This window comes from Pseudopodoces humilis, chromosome 21, assembly GCF_049639895.1.
Source record: "Pseudopodoces humilis isolate 2021_Gansu_Grassland_sample_001 chromosome 21, ASM4963989v1, whole genome shotgun sequence".
Classification (NCBI taxonomy): domain Eukaryota; kingdom Metazoa; phylum Chordata; class Aves; order Passeriformes; family Paridae; genus Pseudopodoces; species Pseudopodoces humilis.
The window spans coordinates 9,501,514-9,514,139 of record NC_142220.1 but is presented as its reverse complement, the minus strand read 5'-3'; positions in this window follow the sequence as shown (position 1 = coordinate 9,514,139).

The window sequence follows — 12,626 nt, the reverse complement described above, 5'->3', positions numbered from 1 at the left end:
TTCTGTTTCTTTGGTGCTAACATTCCTGGCAGCTCTCGTTTTACACGGAGGGCAGCAGAAATGCTGCTGCAGCAGGAGCTGAGCATTCCCTGTCAGAGGGCTCATCAGGGGTCCACAGAGCACACTGATGCCTCCAGCATGCCCTGTCATACAGAGAGGATGGCTGACAACAGCACAGGCAAGCTGAAAATCCCATGGGGAATGATTTTCAAATAGTGTTGCACTGAATAATCCACAGATTTATAAGATCTGACCACATTTTTTCCCTTTTTTTCTTTCTTATTTTTTGTTCTCTTTCTGGAGATCTTGATAGTGTTCATTACTTGTGAATCACAGTTTAGTCTTTTGTCTGACAAGATTCACATCTGGCACAGCTGAGTGTAAAGAAGAAAAAATACTGTTCATAGCAGGGGAATACAATTGCTTCTGTGATAAGATTAGCAATGGCAGCCTGAAGGCATAATTGTTCTATTGGTGACCATTCAGAGGCATGCTGTGATAGCAACAGTGCTGCACCAAGAATAATTTTATCAATGTGATTAAGATAAAAATGATTTTTAAATGAAAGCTGTTTGTGAAGCTAGCTCTAGGTTACCAAAAATCCCATGGGAGTTACTTGTGAGTTTTTTGGTTGCAATGAAGATTTGAAGAGCATCTAAAAAGCCAACAGATGATCAGGGTATAAAAAGAGCACAGACCTGTGAAGAAAACCTGATTTTTCACTAGAGAGCAATTAAGAATGTCCCTGCTTTTTTTTTTTTTTTATATACAATAGGTTTTGGAATAAATAGAAGAGTAGCAATGCACTAAGAATAAAGGGTACTCATTCAGTATTGCTAAATTCATTAAAATCTAAAGAAACTGGATTCCTTTCTGGTGTGTATAAACAGTGCTCAAATCAATGCCAGGGAAATGGAAATTGCAAACAAAATACCAGGCTTTAAGAGGGACTCAGGAATGAATCTGAGAATATATCCCAGCACTTGCAATTTATGCATCAATAAATGCTGCTAAATAAGGAAGAAAACACCTTGCAAGTACCAACACAGCTTTTGTAGAGTAAAACCAAAGTGTGTGCAAAAAGGTGCCATCATCAATGCCAGGTACTTCAGTGCTCAGGCTGAGCAGGAGGCTCTCTGCAGGAGCAGAGAAATTCAGTGGTAGCAGCAGAAGCTTCCTGCCAGCTCTCTGGTTGAGGCCAGAACCACTCCAGTGCAGAGCTGTGCTCAATTATATCTAAAAATATATCTAAAAGGTTATCAAGGAAAACAGAGGTTGCCATTGATGGTAGCTAATTTCTCTATTTAGATGACAATTATTTGTCCACAACACTGTTACTTTCATCCCAGGCCTAAGATCCTTCCTAGGACAATAGGATTCAGTGTAGGCAGTTCATTTGTGAAGGAAGTTTGAAGTGGAAGAGACATGAGAGACCATGAGATGACCTCTTTTTTGGTATAGTTACTTTTAACTTTGTTCCTTTATTCAGTTGAGGCACAGTATCAGAAATATCTGTCTTTCTCTACACAGGAGGGAAGAAGTTAGAGATAAGAATTTGCTTAACCAATATTGGTACCAAACCCCTTTGCAGACATTATTGGAAATAGTCAAAATATTGGGTGTTCAACAGCTTCAAATATCTTCAATTTTACTAACATTATCAGGTATTCTATCCTGATGAGCCCATGGGAATGATTGGCAGGAATGGGTTCCCAGCAGAACAACCTCAGACAGGATGTAGGTAAGTAGGCAAAAGAGAAAGAAACTGAAGAAAAAACAAAGACAGTTACAAACTGTGGGAGAAGTAAGAAGTCAAAATTAATTGCACCTTAAGAAAGAACTTCAAAAAGAAAACAGATAAATAAAACAAGAATGGTGAACTCTATAAAATTAAATGTGACAAATTAATGAGAGCAGTACAGCCTCTGGGCTGAATAGCAGCATAGGTATGCAGTGCCTTTCTGACTTTCTGACACCAAAACTGGGCACAGTGCAGCCATGACACAAATATGTTATGCAATTTCTGCAACCACACAACATTATCTCAAAATATTTGGGGAAGAAAATCCATTGGGATACCCATATAGGCTCTGATTTCTGACTCACAGATGTGGGAATGGAGCAGGGTCAAAGAGGATCAATTACTTCTCTCAGTTGAGGAAATGTACAATGCCGCAGCATTTTTGGGATCGAACACAAGATGTCAATGCACATCAAGAATGAACTCTGTCTCCAAATGGCAGGAAGGGGTCCACCATCAGGAATCTATACACTGAAGTCAAGTCCAACTCAAGGGAAGGAATATGTAACTCCAGCTCATTTTCTGCTTTTCATTATCCAGCCATTTAGCCCTTGCTGAACAATGTGGAAGAGTTTTATCCATATGAGTGACAGCAGCTGATCCATCATGCAGAACAGTTAAGCTGCAGCACATTTCTGCCTGAGAAAGGCAAGCCCAGAACAACGGAAAATCTGGAGACAACTGCAAAAAATTACTGTCATCAGAGAACTGGAGCTGCTGAAGCCCAGACATACAAACACTTCTGGAAAAAAAATCATGGGCTGCAGGTTTCAACAAGATGTAACTCAGGAGCTTGGGAAGACAGTATTTTGCACCAAAAAATAAAAAGCCAAAACCCAAAAAAAACCACCAACACCATAAATATTGCTTTGTACAATGGCAGTAGGTAATCAAACACAGGTTACCTGAAGAAGTGGGAACATCCTCTACTTCCTTCAGATATCCAACCCCTCTCAGATCTGCCTTTTTACAAGTCATGAGGAACACACCATGTGGCCCGAGGAAAATAGGATCCAGGGACAGGTCTTGAGCACATGGAATGTCTATTCCCAGGTACCAGCAGGTTCCCCTCAGGAGCACCTACACTGACTCTACTGGGAACTCCTCCTGAACTGCCCGAGGGGAATGAGGTGAGGTCTCTTGTGCCCTCCTTATCTGTGTGAGTGCTCAGTGTGTTCACCTGGTCTGACATGTGTACATTTATGTACATAGGTGTTGCATACATGTTCTCCATGTGCCTGAGCCTTCTGGGAATTCTTGCTCAGCCTCAATACTTGGTTGGACATGGAAGTGGATCTGTGGCAGTCTTGTCTCCGTCACTCAGCCTTGTTACCTGACAAGAAAGCTTCAGGAGCAAATCCTGCAGGAAATCTGCTGTTAGGGTGGAAAACAGGCAGGCACTGAGCACTGGGAGATAGGGAAAAGAGCTTTTCCCACCAGACAGACAATCTGCCAGCTGGTGCCCTTCAGCTAGCAGGGCTGCAGGGGCCTTTGCTGCTCAAAATATTCTGGCAGTGTCTGAGACAACAAGGGAATGACAAACATATTTAGCAAGTTCCTCTAGCTGACCTGGCTGGGAAGGCAGCAGCCTCCCTATTTCTTTTCTGTATTAGCCACACGTGTTATTTGCTCAGTGCTGACAGGGAGCAAGCTTGATGGGAAGCAAATACATCAAAATAAAAGGGAGAGAAAACACCAGAATGTGGGGTTGTAATGAAAGTGTCCAGCGCAATATGGCCTCAGAGAACTATCAGTAAAAGCCTTCTGCCACAGGCAAACCAGGCTTGTTTATTTGGGACATTTCCTGACAGAAGAAATGGCAGAGCATTTGGTTCAAGGCAATAGAAAATGCAGGTGTGTGAGAGCCCCTGTTCATTTCCACAGAGACACAAACTCTCACTCATACACACACTCTTCTGCACAGTTATATAGCCTAAAAATGATGCCCTCATCATCTGCAATTTGACCACTGCAATTCAAGGAACACATTTCCAGCATTTTCTTCCCTGAGTCTTATGGCCAAACCATTAATTTCCCTTTTCCTTTCTGAGATGACAAAGCTGTACTAGTATCAGCAGGCAGCCTGTGCCATGTCCTTGCTCTGAACTCCTGGCTCTGTGCATACCTCCCTGCTAACACACTGCCTGTGCTGGAAGCACCCTGAATGCTTTCCATAATGTGGAAGCCAGTCTTCCTTGTGATGCAGATTAGTAGATGCCATGCCACAACCTTTTCCCAAACAAGCCAAGTAGCCATTGCATAAGTGGATTTTTTCCTGGACATGTTCACTGCCCTTTGCCCCTGGCAGGATTTGCTGCATGGACATCTCGGGTGAGGACATGAGGGAGCTGCTGCTTTGGCAAGAGCAAACTGCATGAAGCCCAGCACCTTTCCTCTAGCTAAATTGAAGTCACTGATAACCACAGCCCAATGCTGTCCACTCTCTGTGGTACAGTCAGGTTCCCAATAACATGATTCCCTTTTCTGCAGTACTTCTGTGACCAGGGAGCACATGCTGTTTTCTCTGGCACTGGTGTATCATTCCTGGCTGAACAGAAGGAGGATGGAACTCATTTGAGCATGAAATAGGTTGCTAAGTGAAATGTTCCATGACATTCAGATATGCAATCTACAACTATCCTCTGCCTCTTTTTTCTGAGTTAGTACCTCTGGAGACTCCTGATATTGAAGAGTCAGAGAACAGAGATGATGCTGCAAACACTTCTCATGAGCCAAACACACGATGATCCTGGCTCCCTGTGGAAATCTGATGCCACACAGGATAGCTCCCTCCTGTTGTATTACACAGGTAGGAATTAGTCCAGCTGGATACAAGGACCCTTCTTCTGCAATTCCATAGCCACACTTCTACTGCCAAAGGAGGAAATAATTTCAACTCCAAATGCAAAAATGGAAGTGGAGAAACCACTTTTCTCTGGAGCAATTTTACCACCTATTAAGAGAAAAAAAAATTATTCTGTGACACACAGGAACCTCTTTTCTTATCAGAGAGAGCTATGAATGCTGTTTCAAATACTTAGGTGAGAATTGGGATGACAAAACAGAAAAAAAAAAGGGAGGGAATATGGCCACAGTCAACAGTGTCCATAGTTCTCTGAGGAAAAACTAATCCATCTACACAGTTATACAGAGATTCACTCCCTGGAGGGCTTCAGACTCTGCACAGCAACAGCAAGGCAAATACAGATCAGAAACCTTAGAATACCATAAATGGTGTGGGACAGGCATATGTGGGTATGGTTGTGAGGAGAACTATCACTTTAAATAAAATTGTAACATGTAAAACAAATGTATAAATCCCTGAGTTCTTATATTTGGCCCAGATCATATTCCCTTTGCAGCTGGTAGAGTCAAATGCTTCAGAGACCTCCCCCTCAAATTTTACAATGTCAGCGAAAAATTAGATTCTTTCTTCTGAAACCTGACCCCTGAGGGCACTGGTATCAATAGTCTTAAAAATAGGCCCATCAGCTGGGGTCATCAGAGATGTGTTTGTATTGGAATTGCTAAGCCAAGAGATTTTCATACCAAATCAAGCTCCAGTGGGTTTCCCCAGCATAGGAGAGTTCATTTGGAGAACCTCACAGGCTTTTTGTACACTGCAGAGAGACAGCTTTTTCAACTCTTCAACACTAACATGAATCAGAATGAGGGATATTTTCAAGCGCTCTGCAGGGACCCTCCTACAGAAAACAGCATTCAGAGTCATCTGACACAGGCATCTGAAATGCCAGCTCTTGAAAATGCTCTGTCAGTCTTGGGCCCTTCAAGCTGAAGAGGAGGCAGCCAGCAGATGTAAGAAAAGGTCTTTAAAATCTAGAAAGGATAATGAAAGGGAGTGGATGGATTGCTGAACTTCCCTGTACCAGAAGTAGGGGCATCAGGTGAAGTCAGCTGCTGGCCAAACACAGAGGGGACAAGGTACTTCAAAGCAGCCACTGTTATCTACTCAGATCATCACCACTTCATTGGCCACTGAAGGTTTTCATTAATTCAAAGATCTGCCACACAAATGCAGGGGAGCAGAACGAGGTGCAGACTCCTGATCCCACATATAACAAAGACATCAAGACTGGCATGTGCCTGAGCCAGGAGCACTTGAGGAATGGGGTAGTGTTTAGGGAAAGCCTCAGCACATCTGCCTGTTCCATACTTCCCATTCTGTCCAGCCTCAGCCACCATCGAGCCACTGCCAGGACAATGTTCTGGGCTGGCTTTTGTGTCATGACATGTCTGTCACAAGAACCCAACAGGCAGCAGGGCAGGGATGTCCCCCTTGCCAAGAGGCCAGGGAGAGCCTGGAGCCCAGGTGCTGCTGCTCTGCATCCAGGACAGCCCCCTGTTTGCACCAGACACAGCCACTGCTTGTGGCTCTGGGCAGAGCACACACCTGGGAGAAAAAGCTCCTTCCATCCATCCATTCCATGGCACTGAGCCACAGCCTCAGATGCTCTGGGCTCAGGTGCCAAGGTATGACCACAGCATGGCTGGGCCTGCTCAGCACTGAGCAAATCCCACTCCTGGGCTGCTGTGAGCAGTGGGACACACCAGCAGGGCTTTCAGCAAATCTGCTGAAGTTTATCATAGATCGTGGGTTTTTCTTCAGTGCCTGCCCCATAACCTCAGTGTTAATGCTGTCTGATGAGATAGAAGCTTACTGAGCCATGCTGTTATTGCACGTCTGTACCACAATCTGCAGTCAGGCCTGAAGCAGATGTGTGCTGCTTCTTCCCCACGTGGAAGAGCCTTGCCCTGCTGCTTAGCCTGCTCTCTGGCTGGAATCATGAAATCATTCAGAGTAGATGAGATTTGAAAGCTGTTTAAAGGTCACCTAATCCAACACCATATTCAAGGCAAGCCAAATTACTTCAGGTTGCCAAGGATTTGTCCAGCCACACCCTGAACACCTCTAAACATGGAACCTGTCTGGACAACCTGCTCCTGACTTTGATCACTGTCATGGTAAAAACAATTTTCCTTATATTTAATGAATTTCCCACATTCCAACTTTCTCCACTCTCTCTCACTGTATCAGATAGCTGCAGATAGTAAGATCTCCCTTTAGCCTCTTCTTCATCAGGTTGAATAAACACACTTCCTTTAGCTTCTCCTTACATATCATGTGCTCCAACCCCCTGACCTTCTTGGTGGCCCAAAGACTACAAAACAGTCTTCAGAAACCAAATTCTCACCCAGAGTTATTTATGACAATGTCTTATGTTCTTGGCGGTTTTACAGTGCTTTTTTTTAAACAGTTCTTTAGTCCAAACACTCTTTCCACTGGAAAACTGTTTTTCATGTATCTTTTTACACTGACAGGTTTGGTATTGACTACCCTCCACAGAGAAGCTGTTTTTTGCTACTTCATTAGTCAGTGGCTTCTAGATCACTTTTTTCATGCACCAATTCAAGATGAAGCCTCTTTTTGTGCACAGATGGTTGCCCAGACAGGCTTTTAACCCATTTGTGTCGGGCCCTCATGGCCATTATAGAGTGGGAAGACAATTCTCTCATCAGCATGGCAAGGACATTCCTTCCCAGAGCCTGGGGCCCCTCAGTGATGGTGAGAGTGTGGGGCTGGGTGACAGGAATCACATGTGATGTGCGATCCCACTCGATATTGCAATCACTCTGTTGTGTTTGCCTTGTGCCTTCATCAACCTGCTGTGTCACTGTGCTGAACCAAAATCACATGCAACATCAAGCATCTTCAAATAAATAAATTATAGTAAAAAAACCCCTCCACATGTGGAATATCTAAAAGGACCAAACCTGGTCCCTGTCATAATTTCCTAGGAAGTGCTCAGCTATGGATTTGTTGTGGGAGGCAGGTTTTTATCTCACAGGAGATAAAAAGGAATTAGGCTCTGGCATGTCTTACTTTTACAGAAGAGATAATAACGTTGCTGAATCTGTTTGGGAGGCAAATCCCTCTGGAAACTTGTGTAGCAGGGAAGAGTGAGAAAGAACCAATAAGAACCCGATGAAAGCCAAGAATTCCGAAGCACTGTATTCCAAAGAATGCCATGACAAATGCTGATCACATCACTCATTTTATCTTAGTTTATCTTCAGCAGACCATAAAACAGCTGAGAGAGGTCATAGCCCCTTTTGTGACTGTATTCAGACTGGCAAATCTAAATAATTTCATCCTGCTCCCACTTCCCAACCTTGCTTGCAGGAGAAGTAGGCAAGGCAGTTAAGTGAATTGTCCAATTGTCCTAGCACACCTAGTTAGATAGTTATTTTTGTCTTGGAGGAAGAAGTGCTCTTTCCAATTAGCCCGCAAAGAAGGATTTTCACAGTAACTCAAGATGAAATCATGGCTTGAAGTGAGAAGGTGTGAACAAGCTGCAGATTTGCAGGCGGATGGAAATGGGCAGGGAGGAGGAGATGGACAATGCAGGAGTTTTTTTGTGGATCTCAATAAGAAAGGTCCGACAAAATCTGGTTTAATAAAACAGACAGTAGAATAAGATAGTGTTGTGAATGGTATTCTCCACTTTAGTGCTCCCTCTAAAACCATGTGCCCTTCCCCCTCTCCCTCCCCTGCAGCACACACGAGAGGGGAATTAGAGACACAAAAGGAAAAGATCAGAGATTGAGATAAGGACAAGTTCCTGGAAATAGCAATGAGATAAGAAAACGAACAGGAACAGCAATTATACTAATGACAGAGACCACAAGAAAGGATACAATTAGCACAGAAAACAACCCCTGGCAATAGCGGATGGCTCCCTCAGCCACCTTTACTGGAAGGGACCCTCTCTCCTCAGGAGAAACTCCCTTCCCCTGCCCCCAGCAATGATGTGAGGTGGTACAGAATAACCAGATTCTGAATAAATATCTTCAGATGCTGGGAACCCCAGCTCCAGATGGGCCCAGGGTGGGTTTTCTCATGGTGCACCACACAGATCCCATTTGTGAAGAGATTTCCTGTTTTCAAGTCATTCCTGCTACTGCAATTATCTTTAAAAACATGATTCTATGCATAAAGGATGTCCACATCAGAGCTTTTTTTGCACTTTTAGATACAGGCAAGACTTTGCACATGCTGCAAAATCATCACAGAGAGGGAGATGCCTGCAGGGATGATCTGGCTGAGTGTGCCCTGCAGCTAAGAGATTTGTGATGCATTGCCCTAAGGTGGTGCAGGATGAGCAGCACAGCTCAGTGCAGGCCTGGGCACGTTGAAGTTAACTGTGATGCAAATCATTGACTTCTCCATGTACAATAGTCTCCTGGTCAGGATTGAGACATTCTACCCCTTGAAACACACAAAATTTACCTTTCTCATAGATATTTTAAGTTAAAGCTTATGTTAACAACATATGGAATTCAAAAGTCCACAGTGCAAGGACAAACTGAGTAGGTATCACCAACTCCTTGAATACATTTGTCTTACACAAGGCTCCAAACACAAATGGCCTCTAGTAGGGGTCACATTTCCACCCATGACCCCAAATCAAATCCCTGGAACAGATCTAAGATGAAAATTTCACTGAAAATTAGTTGTAGCTGAGGACTATGAAAATCAACAAATTCACAGGTCTTTGCAGCATAAATCATTTTTGTAATGTGATAAAATCAACACTATTGTACCCCTAAGTCTAATATTAACTTGAAGAATAGTGTGTAAGAGCACAAAAAAATGCAGAAACAGCACATCCAGCTCTGGGAAGCAGCCGGTGAGCCAGGACATCCAGAAAAAGGCATGGCAAAGATATATCCCAAGTATCCCTAGCAAAATGCATCAGTGCATAGGATGGGTGGTCATATCTCCACAAGCTGCAGAAGGCCTCATCCAGCCTACAACATCCATTGTTCCAGTTTCTAATTCCAACATCCTTAGATCTCTCAAGAAGTGTAAAATGTCCATCAACATTTCTCACCTTTTGCTGTACACTCATTATCTGGTTTTGTGGTATATTACTCAAGTGTTTGAATTAACTTGCCAAACTGTTATTCAGTGGAGGCAAAATCCTCACGGAAACTTATTTCATCTACACTGAATGACAGTAAGATCATTGTGAGTCCTCAGCAGAAAAAATAATACCTGCTTAAGCTTTCTGTGATGAAATTACCATTTTAGTGAACAGAAAAAGAGCAGTGGCTGTTAATGAGTTTGATCTTACTGAGTGTTTTGTTTCTTTTGATCCTCTGTTCTATCTTGTCAAATAAGGAGCAGGAGAAGGTGCTCCAGGCACTGAACAGAGACTTCCTTGCAGCCTGTGCAGAGGATCACTGTAGACCACCCTAGAGAAGATACCCACATGCAGCTCAAGGACTCAGCACTGGAGGAGGTAGAAACTTCCTGGAGGAACTGCAGCCCACGGAGACCCCATGTTGGAGTACGGGAAAAGTAGGAAGAGGAAGAAGCAGCAGAGAGAAACTGTTACGGAAACTCTTTTACTTCCCATTCCCTACCTAATTGGACTGCTCAGAGATGAAGGCAAAAGAATCAGGAATGAAGAAGTGAAGCTGAGTCTGGGAAGTCTTGGGGAAAAGGTGCTGTTTTAATTTTTGTTTCACAAACTGACTGTGTTTATTTTAATTGGCAAAAATTAAATAAATTTTCCTCCAGAGTGGAGTCTGTTTTGCAGGTGACAGTAACTGGCAAGCAGCCTCCCTGTCTTCATCTTGAGCCATGAGTATTTCCATCCTACTGTCTCCTTATCTCCTGCCAAGGAGGGGACTCCAAGGTCAATTTCCTGTCATGGTGACCTTTCTCTGTGGTGTGCTGTGAATAAGGGCAAGAGGCACAGACTGAAATATTGGAAATCTCATTTAAATATAAGAAAAAATAATTTAACAATGAGAGTATTCAAGTGCTGGAACAGATAGATGAGTTAGGCAAAACCTGGTACAAATTTCATATTCTTACTTCATGCAACACCATAACCTGTAGTTGCAACTGCAAGAAAATTTAAGTTAGGGATGTCTTGCCTAATGATTGCCATAATTTCAGTTATGATTTGCCTGTTTAATCATTTTGTTACTACATGATGAAAACCACTTACATAAGATTTTTATAAAACAGAACATGATCAACCAAAAATTAACCATAAATATGGTATATATATTGCATAAAATACAAACCATGTAGTTTTTCCAATCTGTGAATTTCACTCCTTTAGATCAAAAGATCCTTTAGATCAACATTAGAAAGAATGCAAAGTCCTGACTAGATGAAAAGCAGTTTATTGTAACTTATATATTCTTCTCACTTTGAAATGGAATGAATTTTCAGTTGTTTTATTTTCTCCTCTACCTCCAGGGGTTATTTTTTCTAATTTTTGGAACATAAGGAGAAAAAATATAGGAGCAAGTTTTTTATTTTGTAATTAATTTGTCTTTTTTCTCTCTGTAGCTTTTTAAAAAATATTAAGAAATACTCAGAAGTTACAGATCACCGAGTGAAGTGAAGAAAAATTTGTGTTGGAAGAGATTGCTTCTATGATTAAGTAGATAAGGGAACAGGGGAAAAAGGAGTGAAACTCATTAAGGATTTCAATGTTGTATCCTCCAGAAATCTTTTTCAGAAGAATTTGTTGGACAGAAGGACTATGAGGTTTGTTAAAGACTGAGATCAAGGGATGGTGATAAATTGCTTGGTGTTCAGTTAGCTGTCAATACCAAGAGCAGCAGATCAACACCCTGCCCCACATCCTTCAAACCTTTTCATCAGCGCCTTGGACAATGACGATTCCTTGATTCAATGGGTGTCTTGTTAAGCTGAAAAGACAAAAGTGAACACAAGCCAGCAGTGAACTCTTATCATGAAGGAAACAAAACACATATTAGTCTACACGAGGAAGAGTGTCGCCATCAGATTGAAAGAAGTTGCTATTTTCCCTTTATTCAAGAATGATGGAAACTTGAGAGTAAAGAGGTAGGCTACTAAATTGGTCAGCATGCATGGCCTACAAGGATTTAAGTGTGGCAAAGAGCCTGGGGAGTGGTTACAACCTGTAACTTCTTGACAGACCCTCAAGAAAGTGAGGAAGACAAACTCTTGGTAGTGTTAATAAAGCACAAAGAGCAGCTTGGAAACTTCAAGCTTCATACTGTTTTTCAGTAAGTGGAGAGAATACCATGGCAACAAATCTTTGAGGGATGTAAAATGATTTCACTACTTGAAAACATGACTAGGGACCCATAGCAATCCCATATCACCAATTCAACTATGGTCTTATGAAGTTATTGTTCTTTTTCTACTGCAGACAGATGAATTTGTGAGTAAAAACCTGCAAAGCATCAGGCAGAAGCTGGCAAAGGAGAAAGATGAGTCGAAGACTGAGGTCAATAACTTGTGCAGTAGAGTGAAATCCATCTCTACAATCACAGGAGAAGTAGAACCCTCACTTCTCTGTATTTATGAATCTTTTTTCCTTTCACAAGTGAAAAACCTTTATGCAGTCCTTTCCAAAATTTGAAAACAGCAGAAAATAGCTTAAGCACAAGTTGACACTATCTCATCCTAGTTAAAAAAAATCTGTAAAAGTTCTGAAATATAATGAGCTCATGAGATGCCACAAAGATGGAAAAATTTTCAGAAAATTCACAGAACATGAAGAAGCAAGGCAATCTACAAGAACTCAGAGCCTTAGAATGACTTTTGGACCTGATGTTGTATTCACTGCAGAAAAAAAATACATATGAGGTGCTATTTCCTAAACAAGGCAGATGAAAATCAGACTGTAGAAAGTGGTCCTTTATTGTCAGGCTTCGAGGTTAGGAAGGAACAGAAAAACAAGTCATCTGTCATTCCTTCTTGAATCTGTTGCCTTCCCAGATGATTCCC